We start from the raw sequence: 13,258 nt of genomic DNA, 5'->3' as shown, positions 1-13,258 counted from the left end.
GAGAAATGAGGGATATATGCCTGCAGACTGTCCTTTCAATCTCTCTGATAACGCACTTTCCCCCTCAGAGGGCTTCTCCCCACTTCTCTTGAAGGTTTGATCCAAGGTCTGGTGAAGAGTGTTTCTCACAATCAGATCTTAAAAGGAAACCGCAAAGTCGTAACACGTCTCATGAGTGTCCCATCTAGGTCTCTAGGAGAAATCTCTAAAGTTGAGGCTTTTGAGCAAGATGCTCAGACTGACTAAGCTTTCCATAGTTAAGCACAAATTGCACAGGGAGAGGATCTAACTTCACAAGTGCTTATGGATTTTTAGAAAATGAAACAAACAAAATAACTTGCAAAGTTGAAGAGCCATGTTGTTCATCCCCTTATTTGAGGGTGTGATTTTAAGATGGAGTGGCAATTCCCTACCTAAAGTCTTCATTAGTCTGCCTAAGGTTAAGCCTGTTGTGACTTTGTTAAAGGGCATAATCATACCAGTTGAAGAGAGTAATCTTGCTAAACCCACAGATGAGAATAAAATCACTCAGACTAAACTTGGATACAGTAGTCTCAGCCTGAGCGTCTGGGTGTAGTCTTATTGTGGAGGTCTATGCTTAACTGTTAGCAGCTTGTGAGCATGCAGGGGAAAAAGAAAAACAATCTATTCTAAACTAGATTTCTTTATTAGCTTTTTTAGGACTGATGCTTCACCTGATTCTGACTTGCTGTATGTAATGTTGTAGCCATGTTGGTCCCAGGATATTAGAGAGACAAGGTAGGTGAGGTAATATCTTTTTATTGGTCTGAAGCTCTGTGTAAGCTCGAAATTTTGTCTCTCTCACCAACAGAAGTTGGTCCAATAAAAGAGATTACGTCATCCACCTTATGTCTTTAACTTGCTGAACATTCAAAGCTTCAAAGTTGTGTCCCGGGGGCAGCTATGGCTGCACTTGAAGAAACTGGAATTACAGGCTAAACTCTGATACCCTTCCAAATATCTTGTTGTAAGCATTTTGGGAGCATAGAAGCAAAGCAGACGCTGAGACTTTAGACAAGGGGTTAAGTCCTTGCCAGTGAGAGACACTTCAAATTACCTTATTTCAGCAGGTATTTCCTTTGAAGCCAATCCTCCTCCAGATTCCAGCATGGATATTACAAATTGGGAAGCGGTCGTTCTCTCTCGTGGACTTGGAAGACCAAGACTGGGATTCTCTGGAAAACCATCCAGCCTTCAAAGCTTCTTATTTTTTGGGTTTCCCAATTTTGGGAAGAACTCCCTCCCCTGAGCAGGGATGCTTCAGGGTGGGCCCTGATCTAGAAGTGAATCACCTCCAGAGAATAGGAGCTTGAGATAATCAGGGAAGGATATTCAGTAGAACTCACTTATTGTCCTAGGGAGAAGTTTATCCTTTACTCACAGTAAATTAAAATAAATCCGCACTATCAGCAAGAACCTTTATAGCATCAGAAGATGAAGCGTGCATAGTCCATCTCCCACACATTGAAACAATAAGAACCAGTTCTGTGAGAGATGAATATTTTGGAAGAAGTAAAAGATTCTTTGTGGTACAAATTTTAGATCTCTGGTTCCTCAGAAAGTCCAGAAGGAGATCATATATTCCAGTTAGAAATACTAAAATCCATCATTGCAGCATTTTCTTTCCAAGACTTTGGAATGTGAAAATAAAGCTCCCAGAGATCTACTGAAGATGTGATTGGGGAGACTCACCCAGAGATACTTAGTCTCTGCTACAACAAAGTATTCCCTTTTTGGACTCGTAACGTCTACATGGATATTCACAATTCATCCCTTCCTTCAAGTGAAAGGGATACATGTTTACCCTTGTCTGGACAGCCTTCTTGTCATATTACACTGGACCCAGCAACCATTGCTAAAAAGCCATCAGAAACATGGCTTTGAGCAAACAGGTTTGAAGAGCCAATTACAGCCCTCATAAAACTCCAGCATCTAAGTTATTGTCCGGGACAATCTCTTTATTTCGGGGAGGCAGGAGGGAGAGAAAAGAAAATAGTGTCTTATTTGCCAAACATTAGCACATTTCTCATAGGAAAAATCTGACTCAGCTCCTGGGCTAGTTGGTCTTGTGCGTATGCCTGGCACAATTCTTGCTTTGCTTCCAGCCAGCAATTGCAGCAAAATAGTATATAAAGTTCTTGGTCCAGATCCAGTATTGGTATCTCAATGAACTCATTCTTAATATTATTTAACGGCTGCCTGATGTTGAGTCTGGAGGAACTTGTCATCTGCACAGATAGCAGATCCCATGTAAAGGGAACATAGCTGGACCCCTCATTGACTTGGGAGAGGGATATAGCCCAGAGACGAGATATAGAGTATAACCTGTCTCGTTCTGTGAGCCGTCAAGCATACACCTGCATTTCCAGCATTTTTGATTCTTTGGAAACAGTCTGTATGTGCCTGCAAAGGCTGAAGATCTTCAGCCCTGCTGGGAGAAATATTCTTGCTTGTGCCCTTGGCAGAAACAAGCGTGCATGCTCGCTTGCTCTCCTTCCCTCCCACCATGGTTCTACACAAAGAAGGAAAGTTAGCATCTGAAGATGAACTTAGAACCAAAGGAATGCAGTTTACAACAGCTAGCCTTTCTGTGCCTCATGGGTCAGACTTAAAGCCTATTTGTGAATCCGTTTGCATCCAACTCCATTTGGAAAGCCAAGAGGTACCATGTGAGATGCACACTCACAAGCGGAGGCTGTGGTCCCCATATCTTTGAAAGTGGGCTAAAAGTCTCCTTTTTTTTGTTTTCTTCCTAACCCCAACTCCCTGCAGCCACTGAGGATCAAAATGGTAACACAGATTGTGAAGGAGCAGACTATAGTGATTACACCTCATTAAGCCTCACGGCTTGGTTCTTAGACCTGACCCATTGGAACCTCGTCTCAGATCCCACCCCTGCCCTTCCCACCCAATACTGCAACAGGGACCCATCTTGAACAAATGTCCAGTGCTGCCTAATCAGTCAGCTGGGAAACAGATAGGAAAGAATTACAGGTGCTCATTCTAAGAAGTTGATAAACATTCTCCTAGAGAGATAAGGTGGGTGAGGTAATATCTTTTATTGAATCAACTTCTGTTGGTGAAAGACACAAGCTTTCAAGCTACACAGAATTCAAGTCACATTCTGGGGTGCAGTCCAGCCCAGTGAGGAGTTGTCACTGTCTGCCCTGTTAGTGCCTCAAAATGCCTTCCTGCTTCTCAGCTCCTCAGAGCTAAGATCAAGCATAGGTAGTCTCTTGGCTTATCAAAGGCTGTGATCAAGCATCTTGATGTTTTTAGGCTTTTGGCCCTGAGATGAAAAACCTTGTCTGTGTCTCTTGGACCGTGAAGTACAAACATTATCTCCTAAACTAATATCTGTTCTTATCAGTTTAATGTCTGCTGTAGCTCTCTTGACAGGGTGTTTCCAGCCAGCATACAAGCATGCACTGAGTAGCTGTGTTAAGGAACTCTGGTTCAGCGCTCTGATTCCAGTAGCCTGCTTGTTATACCACTGCCACTCTCTGGCTTCCATCAGCCTTGGTTACACCTGGGAAGATGACCTGAAGAAGAACTCTGTGTAGCTCAAAAGTTTCTTTTTCACCAACAAAAGTTAGCCCAATAAAAGATACTACCTCACCTACTTTGTCTCTCTAATGTCCTGGAACCAGTGTGGCTACAACAGCAGTGCAAAAAACCATTCTCCTAGCATCTCGGAGGAAATTCACAAATGATGTCTATGTATCACATGATGATTATATATTGGTGTTACAAGGGATACATATCAGGGAAGGTCAGATGATGCAAAGGACACAGTGGTTTTTTTTGCAAGACACCCTGACCATGGATGTCAAGGGCAACACTTTTTTGTTTTAGAACAGTGGTCCCCAAACTTTTCATGGTTGCCCCCCTGACTCCTGTTGCCCCCCCAAGCTGAGGCCACTTCTCCCGGGGAGGGAGCGGGGGAGGAGAGAAGGGCACAGACAAGGGTAAGGGGAGCCCCGGCTGGGGTCAGGAGCGGAGCCAGGATTGGGGAACTGTGGTGGTCGGAGACCAGGACTGGAGCAGAGCTGGGGATAAAGAGGGGCTGGGTGGCACTCCCTCCCTGCCCCCCATGGGGGCTGGCCCTAGGCCTCACTGTGATCCCTGAATGTTCCTCCATGCCCTTCTAGGGGGGTGAGCCCCACAGTTTGGGGACCACTGTTTTAGAAAGACAAGTCAGTTTCTGTTGGTATATCGCACTGTAAGAAATGCATAAGAATTTCTCATTATTGCCATGTAATAGATTCCTGACAGCTGCCACTCTTATCAGTCCTCTGGCAATATGCAGGTTCTTGGCATGATCTTGATCTATGTCCTACAAGTTCGAATAGAACTACCTTTCAGTCTTGCAGGTGCTTTTCCCTTCTCACTGAAAGTATCTTGCTTATTCACCACTTTCTTGTCGAACAGTGTTTGTTTTTGGCAGGCTCTCGATGAAACCTGACTTATACTTTCTCTCAAACATGGTAGTTCTGTGAATTAGCCAGCCCTCCATCCCCAAGGTGACTACAATCTTTCTTATATAATAGGAAGTTTTATGTTGCCCTTCTGGTTGAATCCAGACATCCTAGGGAAGTAGAAATGCATAAGTTAGACATGAACAGAGCCTACAGGTAAAGATATTCATAGCAGAGACATTCAAAGCTCTTCTCCTTTTCTTTCTATGCACTCTGTGAAAAGACCAGTGACTTTTTTTTGTGGATGGAAATCTTAAAAGGAAATCTGTAAGGCTACTAAAGGGTTTTCCATCTGCTTTTTCAGACACTAGACTTGACATCCTGAAGCATTTGGTAGCTGTAGCTCACAAAAGCTTGTGCTCAAATAAGTTTGTCTCTAAGGTGCCACAAGTACTCCTTTTCTTTTTGTGGATAGACTAACACAGCTGCTACTCTGAAACCAAGGATTACTGGGGTACCCTGTTCTGTAAATTCCTTTTCAGTTCTACAGGAGAAAATGGAATCCTCCCTCCCTAGGGATGATTTACTGCTTCCCACTATGAAGACTGCAACATGGAGGGGTCTGAAAGGGAAAATTCTGTTTTATCCATGAATTTTCATTTGAGGAACCTCCATGTTGCAGTCTGACCCTCCCTCAGAGAATTGATTAATGTCCAATTCTCCTTCCCTTCCCCCCACCACACACACTTCTTTCTTAAGAAGTTTGAAACAGATGAGGGTATTCTTCCAGGAAACTCCTAAATTTCTTGTAAAGGCTCTGCTGCAAATGGTTTGTGTTGACTAGCACTTAGAAACTTTTATACAGCTTCCAAAGCTGGAAAAAAAAAATCTCCAGAATGATCATTAGTTCTTCCTGAGGTGTGCCGAAGCCCACGCTCCCGAAAGAGATTTAGTATGCTTCCCCTTGCCATAGAGATGGGGACTGCCCTACTACGAAGACTAGCTGACATGGAGGTTTCTAAAAAGAAAACTCACAGGTAAGAAAGAATTTTCCCTTTCCAGTGAAGGGACTTGAAATACTGTACACTAAATTTGAAGTCTGAACAGGTTGCAGACTCAAAAGCTTGTTTGTTTTTTTTCTTGTTTCAAGAATTTAGAAAAAATAATCAGTCACTTTTTTGTTTTTTCCCTTTTGTAATTTGGTGCTGGTGTTACCACTGGTATTTTCAGCAGAATGCTTCCGTTAAATAATTGACAAGTGTTTTTTTTTTTTCCCCCCCACATAGTTTCCCAGGATTTTTAAATGATTTCCAGTTTTAAAAATCAAGTTATGATTTTACCAAGAAGAACCTGAGAGCAGAAAATATGTTTAGTCATCTGCTTTGTGATGGTGCTACAGTCTCATACTTAATTTAACCTGAAAAGTGAGCAAACCAGACACTTAATAAAAATGTGATTAAATGGCAGAGATTACTCTGTAGCTAAAAGCAGTTTTGTAAAGTGAGTTTGAAAATTATTTGAGGGATTGTTGTATTTCAGTTTAAGTAGAAGTAACTGTCCAGCAGGCCGTGACTTGAATTCACTGCCCAGAGGGGATGCCATGAAATAGAATTCTTCCCAGGTTCAATCCACATCACAAACATAACATGTTTTTCCAGTTATTCAACTTTCCTCCTTCAAAATCTCAAGGATTTATCCTGAAGCTTCAAATTAAACTAATTTCCAAATTTTTTGTTTAATGAGCTGGCCCTAGAATTAAACTATGGCATTTAAGTGGGGGACAAACAGAAATTGGACTTACTGAGGATGAAACCTTTAATGTTTCTGCTATTTTAAGAATGTCTTCATAAAGTTCCAAATTGACTATAGTCCTTTTTCTTGGTTTGACAGCAGGCAGTTGTGAAAACCCAGTTAGGTATTTCTGAAGCCTTTGACCATGGTAGTACTACTGCAACTGAAAAGTCTTAATTGTAACATTCAGAGAGTGCTTGTAAGCTTTTTTTTGGTATTGCGCATTAAATATTTGCTTTCAACTCTGGTACAAATGTATTATATTAAATTCATTGTTGGCTAACTAGTTTAGAGTTTAGACAGACCATGACTTTCATTTTACTGTTTTAATATGATACTTATTTTGAGAAATAATATTTAGGAATGGGAAGAATTAAAACTGAGGATTTGATCCTTGTTCTGTTACATTTGTATTTTCTTGGATTTTAGTACCCAGGTATCCCAGCATTAATTCTATTATTAAAACATGTACTGTAATGTAAATTAGTGATCTCAAAAACATTCTGTTTATCCAGTATCTTAAATTAACTGTTAAAGAAATGTACATAGTGGAAAAAATAGTTTGTTAGCTTCATTCTCTTCACTCTTTGGTCACAAATTTGTGGCCCTAATGGAGATCCTAAGTTTAAAAACCAGCAAACAAAAAACCTCACACATCACACACAGCTTTAAGCTAAAGATGAATTAATGCATCTCAGGAACAATGGAATAACTCTAGCTACTCTGTTTTTTGGTGCTAGATAAGTTAATGTTCAAAACCACTTTAATTTCTCTATCCTTTATCTTCTCTACCTTTTTAAAATCAAATACATATGATATGTAATGTTAGAATTTAGGGTAAGCATTAAAATAAAAACACAACAGTTCTGTGTTCTAGTTTCAGGACTCAGGGCTAAGCCCCTTCTTAAAGAAGAAAAATATAAATTAGAAAGCTAGATTTTGTGTGTGTATACATACATGTGTATACATGCATGTTTGCCCTTTAATTTTAAGGTTAAAAAGTAGACGTGGTCTGCCAAATTGTTGCATTTAGAATGCTCTAGGTGAAAATGATGGATGTAAGTATATTTAGCTTTTAGCTGTGGTCAGCCGTTCTCATGACTGAATACAAAATCTACCGGCGGGAACGGTTTAAAAAATAAATAAATAAATAAATAAAAAAGGGCTAGACTTCCTTGAGGTAAAAGAATGTGCTAGAGAAGGAAAGGTATCTTTCAATGTCTTTTGACTGAAATAATATTTTATAGATGTTTTGAAATGCAAGAACTTAAAATTGAGTTATTGGGCAAAGTGTGTATGATCACAGGACTACTCATTGCTCAGTCAGAACTGGAAGCTAAGAGCAAATGGACCTAGCCATGTTGTAGCTATTGGATTTGAAGAGCCATACTCTCCTTAACTAACTCCCAGATGATGGGAGAGCTTGCAAAGGGTGAGGGCTAGAGAAAGAAGGCTCCTTTTCTTTCCCTTTCCACACTAATCACTTTATTTTGTTTTTAACTTACTTCCTCCCCTCTCCCCAAAATTAACAGGTTGCAAAGTCAAGCAATCAAAAATTAGGAATTGCCAGATTTAAGGTCGCCTATTCAACTTTAACTCTGCCCCGTTGTGCATCGAATAAGGTGGAGGTCTTGTGCAAAAATTTGATTGTGTAATTTAAAACTGTATCATAATGCATGGATGCAAGGGGCAGGATGAAATTATATCAAGACTGGAAGATGAGACTCATGGAGGGCAAAGGTAGTGAAGTTTATATAGTCTAGTAAAGAAGATTGTGAGGAGGACATGAGTTTACAAATCACTAAGTTACAGTAAAAGCTAGAGTAGGCAAACTTCAGGTTGGGTGTTAGGCAGTTGTCCCTGAAAGAGCACTTTGACTGGAAATTTAGTGCAATTATAGAAATAATTTATACATCCTCACTTGCTGCAAGGCTTTGACATTGACTACCACATGTCTTTGAGGCAACAACATAGCCATGTTAACCGTGTTTGCACTCTATAAATTCCTTTCCGTGTATTTGTGTGTCTACACACACCTAAATGTACAGCATATGACCAATGGTCATCCTACATCTATGCACAAGTCAAATTTGATTGAAGTTCAGCAAAGCTTGTGCAGTTTTGTATGTGATTGTAGTGTCTTAAATGTGATCACAAGTTTTTGTTATAGCCTAATGAAAAACATAGGCAGCGTTATGATAGTCTGGTTTTGAAAGTCCAATGTAGCTACTTTACTTTTTAATCTATATAATTTAAAGATGGGTTATCCATACTATCCCTAATTATTAACTTGTATTACCTTGTCACCCAGGAGCCTTGCCATGGATCAGGACCCTGTTGTGGTAGGCACTGTAAAAATACAGGACAAAATGATAGTCCCTGCCCCTAAGAGTTTACAATCTAAGTATAAGACAGCAGATGTCTAAAGATATATAAATGAATACAAGGGAACAATGACAGAGCATTGGTCAGCTTGATAAACAGTGCTATCACCAGCCTCATCATTGTCAAGTATTTGTAGGCATCACATCAAAGGAGGTAGCTGAAGGTAGTTAAAGGGGTAGCTTTACAGATGTTCCCAGGGGGTACCTCCCAAGAGTGAAGGACAACATGGGAGAAAGCACAAAGGTGCTTGTTTGAAAACAGGTGAGCAGTGGAAGTTGGCATCATGGCCCGACTGAAGGTGGGAGTCAACCTTTCAGTATTCAGAGTAGCAGCCGTGTTAGTCTGTATTCGCAAAAAGAAAAGGAGTACTTGTGGCACCTTAGAGACTAACAAATGTATTTGAGCATAAGCTTTCGTGAGCTACAGCTCACTTAATCGGATGCATTCAGTGGAAAATACAGTGGGGAGATTTATATACATAGAGAACATGAAACAATGGGTGTTATCATACACACTGTAACCAGAGTGATCACTTACGGTGAGCTATTACCAGCAGGAGAGCGAGGGGGGGGACCTTTTGTAGTGATAGTCCAGGTGGGCCATTTCCAGCAGTTGACAAGAACGTCTGAGGAACAGTGGGGAGTGGTGGGGGGGGGGAGATAAACATAGGGAAATTGTTTTAATTTGTGTAATGACCCATCCACTCCCAGTCTCTATTCAAGCCTAAGTTAATTGTATCCAGTTTGCAAATTAATTCCAATTCAGCAGTCTCTTGTTGGAGTCTGTTTTTGAAGTTTTTTTGTTGAAGTATTGCACTTTGAGGTCTGTAATCAAGTGACCAGAGAGATTGAAATGTTCTCCAACTGGTTTTTGAATGTTATAATTCTTGACATCTGATTTGTGTCCATTTATTCTTTTACGTAGAAACTGTCTAGTTTGACCAATGTACATGGCAGAGGGGCATTGCTGGCACGTGGTGGCGTATATCACATTGGTAGATGTGCAGGTGAACGAGCCTCTGATAGTGTGGCTGATGTTATTAGGCCCTATGATGGTGTCCCCTGAGTAGATATGTGGACACAGTTGGCAACGGGCTTTGTTGCAAGGATAGGTTCCTGGGTTAGTGGTTCTGTTGTGTGGTGTGTGGTTGCTTGTGAGTATTTGCTTCAGGTTGGGGGGCTGTCTGTAAGCAAGGACTGGCCTGTCTCCCAAGATCTGTGAGAGTGATGGGTCGTCGTTCAGGATAGGTTGTAGATCCTTGATGGTGTGTTGGAGAGGTTTTAGTTGGGGGCTGAAGGTGATGGCTAGTGGCATTCTGTTATTTTCTTTGTTGGGCCTGTCCTGTAGTAGGTGACTTCTGGGTACTCTTCTGGCTTTGTCAATCTGTTTCTTCACTTCAGCAGGTGGGTATTGTAGTTGTAAGAATGCTTGATAGAGATCTTGTGAGTGTTTGCCTCTGTCTGAGGGGTTGGAGCAAATGCGGTTGTATTGTAGAGCTTGGCTGTAGATAATGGATCGTGTGGTGTAGTCTGGACGAATGCTGGAGGCATGTAGGTAGGAATAGCAGTCAGTAGGTTTCCGGTATAGGGTGGTGTTTGTGACCATCGTTTATTAGCACCGTAGTGTCCAGGAAGTGGATCTCTTATGTGGATTGGTCCAAGCTGAGGTTGATGGTGGGATGGAAATTGTTGAAATCATGGTGGAATTCCTCAAGGGCTTCTTTTCCATGGGTCCAGATGATGAAGATGTCATCAATGTAGCGCAAGTAGAGTAGGGGCATTAGGGGACGAGAGCTGAGGAAGCGTTGTTCTAAGTCAGCCATAAAAATGTTGGCATACTGTGGGGCCATGCAGGTACCCATAGCAGTGCTGCTGATTTGAAGGTACACATTGTCCCCAAATGTGAAATAGTTATGGGTGAGGACAAAGTCACAAAGTTCAGCCACCAGGTTTGCCGTGACATTATCGAGGATACTGATGGCTTGTAGTCCATCTTTGTGTGGAATGTTGGTGTAGAGGGCTTCTACATATATAGTGGCCAGGATGGTGTTTTCAGGAAGATCACTGATGGATTGTAGTTTCCTCAGGAAGTCAGTGGTGTCTCGAAGATAGCTGGAAGTGCTGGTAGCATAGGGCCTGAGGAGGGAGTCTACATAGCCAGACAATCCTGCTGTCAAGGTGCCAATGCGTGGGATGATGGGGCATCCAGGATTTCCAGGTTTATGGATCTTGGGTAGCAGATAGAATACCCCAGGTCGGGGTTCCAGGGGTCTGTCTGTGCAGATTTGTTCTTGTGCTTTTTCAGGGAGTTTCTTGAGCAAATGCTGTAGTTTTCCTTTGGTAACCCTTAGTGGGATCAGACTTCAAAAACAGACTCCAACAAGAGACTGCTGAATTGGAATTAATTTGCAAACTGGATACAATTAACTTAGGCTTGAATAGAGACCGGGAGTGGATGGGTCATTATACAAAGTAAAACTATTTCCCCATGTTTATTCCCCGCCCCCACTCCCCACTGTTCCTCAGACGTCCTTGTCAACTGCTGGAAATGGCCCACCTGGATTATCACTACAAAAGGTCCCCCCCTCGCTCTCCTGCTGGTAATAGCTCACCTTAAGTGATCATTCTGGTTACAGTGTGTATGGTAACACCCATTGTTTCATGTTCTCTTTGTATATAAATCTCACTGTATTTTCCACTGAATGCATCCGATTAGGTGAGCTGTAGCTCACAAAAGCTTATGCTCAAATAAATTTGTTAGTCTCTAAGATGCCACAAGTACTCCTAACATTTCAGTAGTAAGTGAAGGGCCTTGTAAGTGAAGACAAAAAGCTTATGTTGTGATAGAGAAGGAGAAGCCAGTGGAGGGTTGCAAAGAGGGTTGACATGCTAAGAATACCCATTGATACTATCCTACGCGTTCTGTAGGATATGGAATAAGAGACATATTGCTCCTCTGTGCAGCCTCCCCAATGTGTCTGCTATACCCTACATGTCTGTGTATCTGGTACTTCCCTTCTCTCAGGTAGGTGGGGTATCGGCAGAGAGTGGGCATAGTCCCCCATTGCAATGATTCTCAACCGTTCCAGACTATCGTACTCCTTTCTGGTCTCTGAATCCCAAACCCTGCTGCCTGGGGCTGAAGCATGTAGCTTAGCTTTGCGGGGCTCCCTGTGGCATGAGGCCCCAGGCAGTTTCCATACTTGTCACCCCCTAATGCCAGTTCTGCACTTTTAATCCCCTCAAAACCTCTCCCGTAACCCCCCTGGGGCTCATGACTCCCAGGCTGAAAAACACTGATCTAGATGAATTGACGTAACCCCTGGAAGACCTGTGCATACCCTCGTTGAGGACAACTGCTCCAGTGCACCAGTATTAGCAGATTTCTTCTCTCTGCAAGCAAGATGGGAACAGGAAATGTATTGTGATTCTGAGACCCTGGGGTCCACGACATAAGCACCATTGCACAAAGATTTGCCTCTTATACAAAACTATAGCAGTCTAGCCCTATACAGTGCCTCCAAAATATACTGTTGACTATGTATAAATGTACATTAATAGCAAGTTTTTGCTGAAGGAAAGTATGTATAAAGACAAGTTGTTCAACTTTTCCCCCCTCACTTATATTTTTAGTTCAAGTGGTTGCTAATGTGAGAAGACAACATGCCATTTTGAAGTATGACAGAAGTCCTGATGCTGCAGCAGAGGCTAGGAATATTAATGGCCAAATCTAGGTGAGTGAATTTAGTTAAGTTCCATCAGTTCTCAAAGTTCCATACTGTGGGCCTTTTAACCTCAATTCCACATTGTCTCTTAAACAGCTTTAAGTGCTCTGTGTCCTAAAACGTTAAGGAGGTAAAACCATAAACTCCTCTGACTATTGAATTATATTTCCCTTCTCCCTTTCTGTATCTCTGTTTCCTCTTCTTGGGGGGGTAGTGTTGAAATTTAAGTACCAGATCTCTTCACTTCATCTACAACTCCCTTTGCTCTATATCTGCTAGTCACTTTGCAGGTTGATTTTGTTGTCCTTCAAAATCGCTCGCACTGGCATCCCAGTTCTGCCGTTTACAGCTTTGATCAATGTAATTTTTACACCAAAGAAAGAAAGAGTGAGTGCATCACTGCTGCTTAGTTCTGTTATCAGTTTGTCAAAAAGGTTAAAGGAAGCCCTAAGACTGGGCATACGTAGCTACAGTATCTCTGTTTAAAGACTGACAAACACTTCCCCAATGTAACTGAAACAGCTCTGCATCCATCTGGAAGCGCTCTGTGGACCACAGAGCGAGAACTTCTGTTTTAAATGTGTTTATTTGTATTAACTTTAATATCTAGGTGCACTATAGCTACCTTTCATAATTGTTTTCAAGAGTACTTCCTCAAAATAAATGAGCAGGATCAATAGACTACAGGACCCCTGCTGCGCGCCCCCCCCCCCTTTGTGTAAGGATCCATAGGCTGTCTCCACAGTGCCTGTGCTGGGGAAATTCTCCCTGAGCCAGAACTTGGGCTTTTAGAGCCTTTTGGCCCAGTGTGAAGAGTTTGGAGGGGGGTGAGGGTCTCACCACAAAACGTTTCCAAATGTCATGAGAATTCAATTCACAACTCACATGAGCTGGTTACTGCAAGTTTTACTTATGGCAG

At 41.8% G+C, this 13,258-nt stretch overlaps 1 protein-coding gene across 7 annotated transcripts in view; it reads left to right on the top strand.

The window, feature by feature from the left end:
- The window catches only part of FRS2 (fibroblast growth factor receptor substrate 2), an 81,006-nt gene that overhangs the window by 50,898 nt on the left and 16,850 nt on the right, over positions 1-13,258 (top strand). For all 7 annotated transcript variants that reach the window (XM_073327810.1, XM_073327808.1, XM_073327807.1 and 4 more), the window contains one exon: positions 12,248-12,348. The gene's annotated coding sequence lies outside the window, so the exon portion shown is untranslated. The remainder of the gene's footprint in view (positions 1-12,247; positions 12,349-13,258) is intronic.

The sequence above is a fragment of the Lepidochelys kempii genome, chromosome 1, assembly GCF_965140265.1.
Source record: "Lepidochelys kempii isolate rLepKem1 chromosome 1, rLepKem1.hap2, whole genome shotgun sequence".
Taxonomy (NCBI): Eukaryota; Metazoa; Chordata; order Testudines; family Cheloniidae; genus Lepidochelys; species Lepidochelys kempii.
This window is presented reverse-complemented; position numbering and strand designations above follow the sequence as displayed.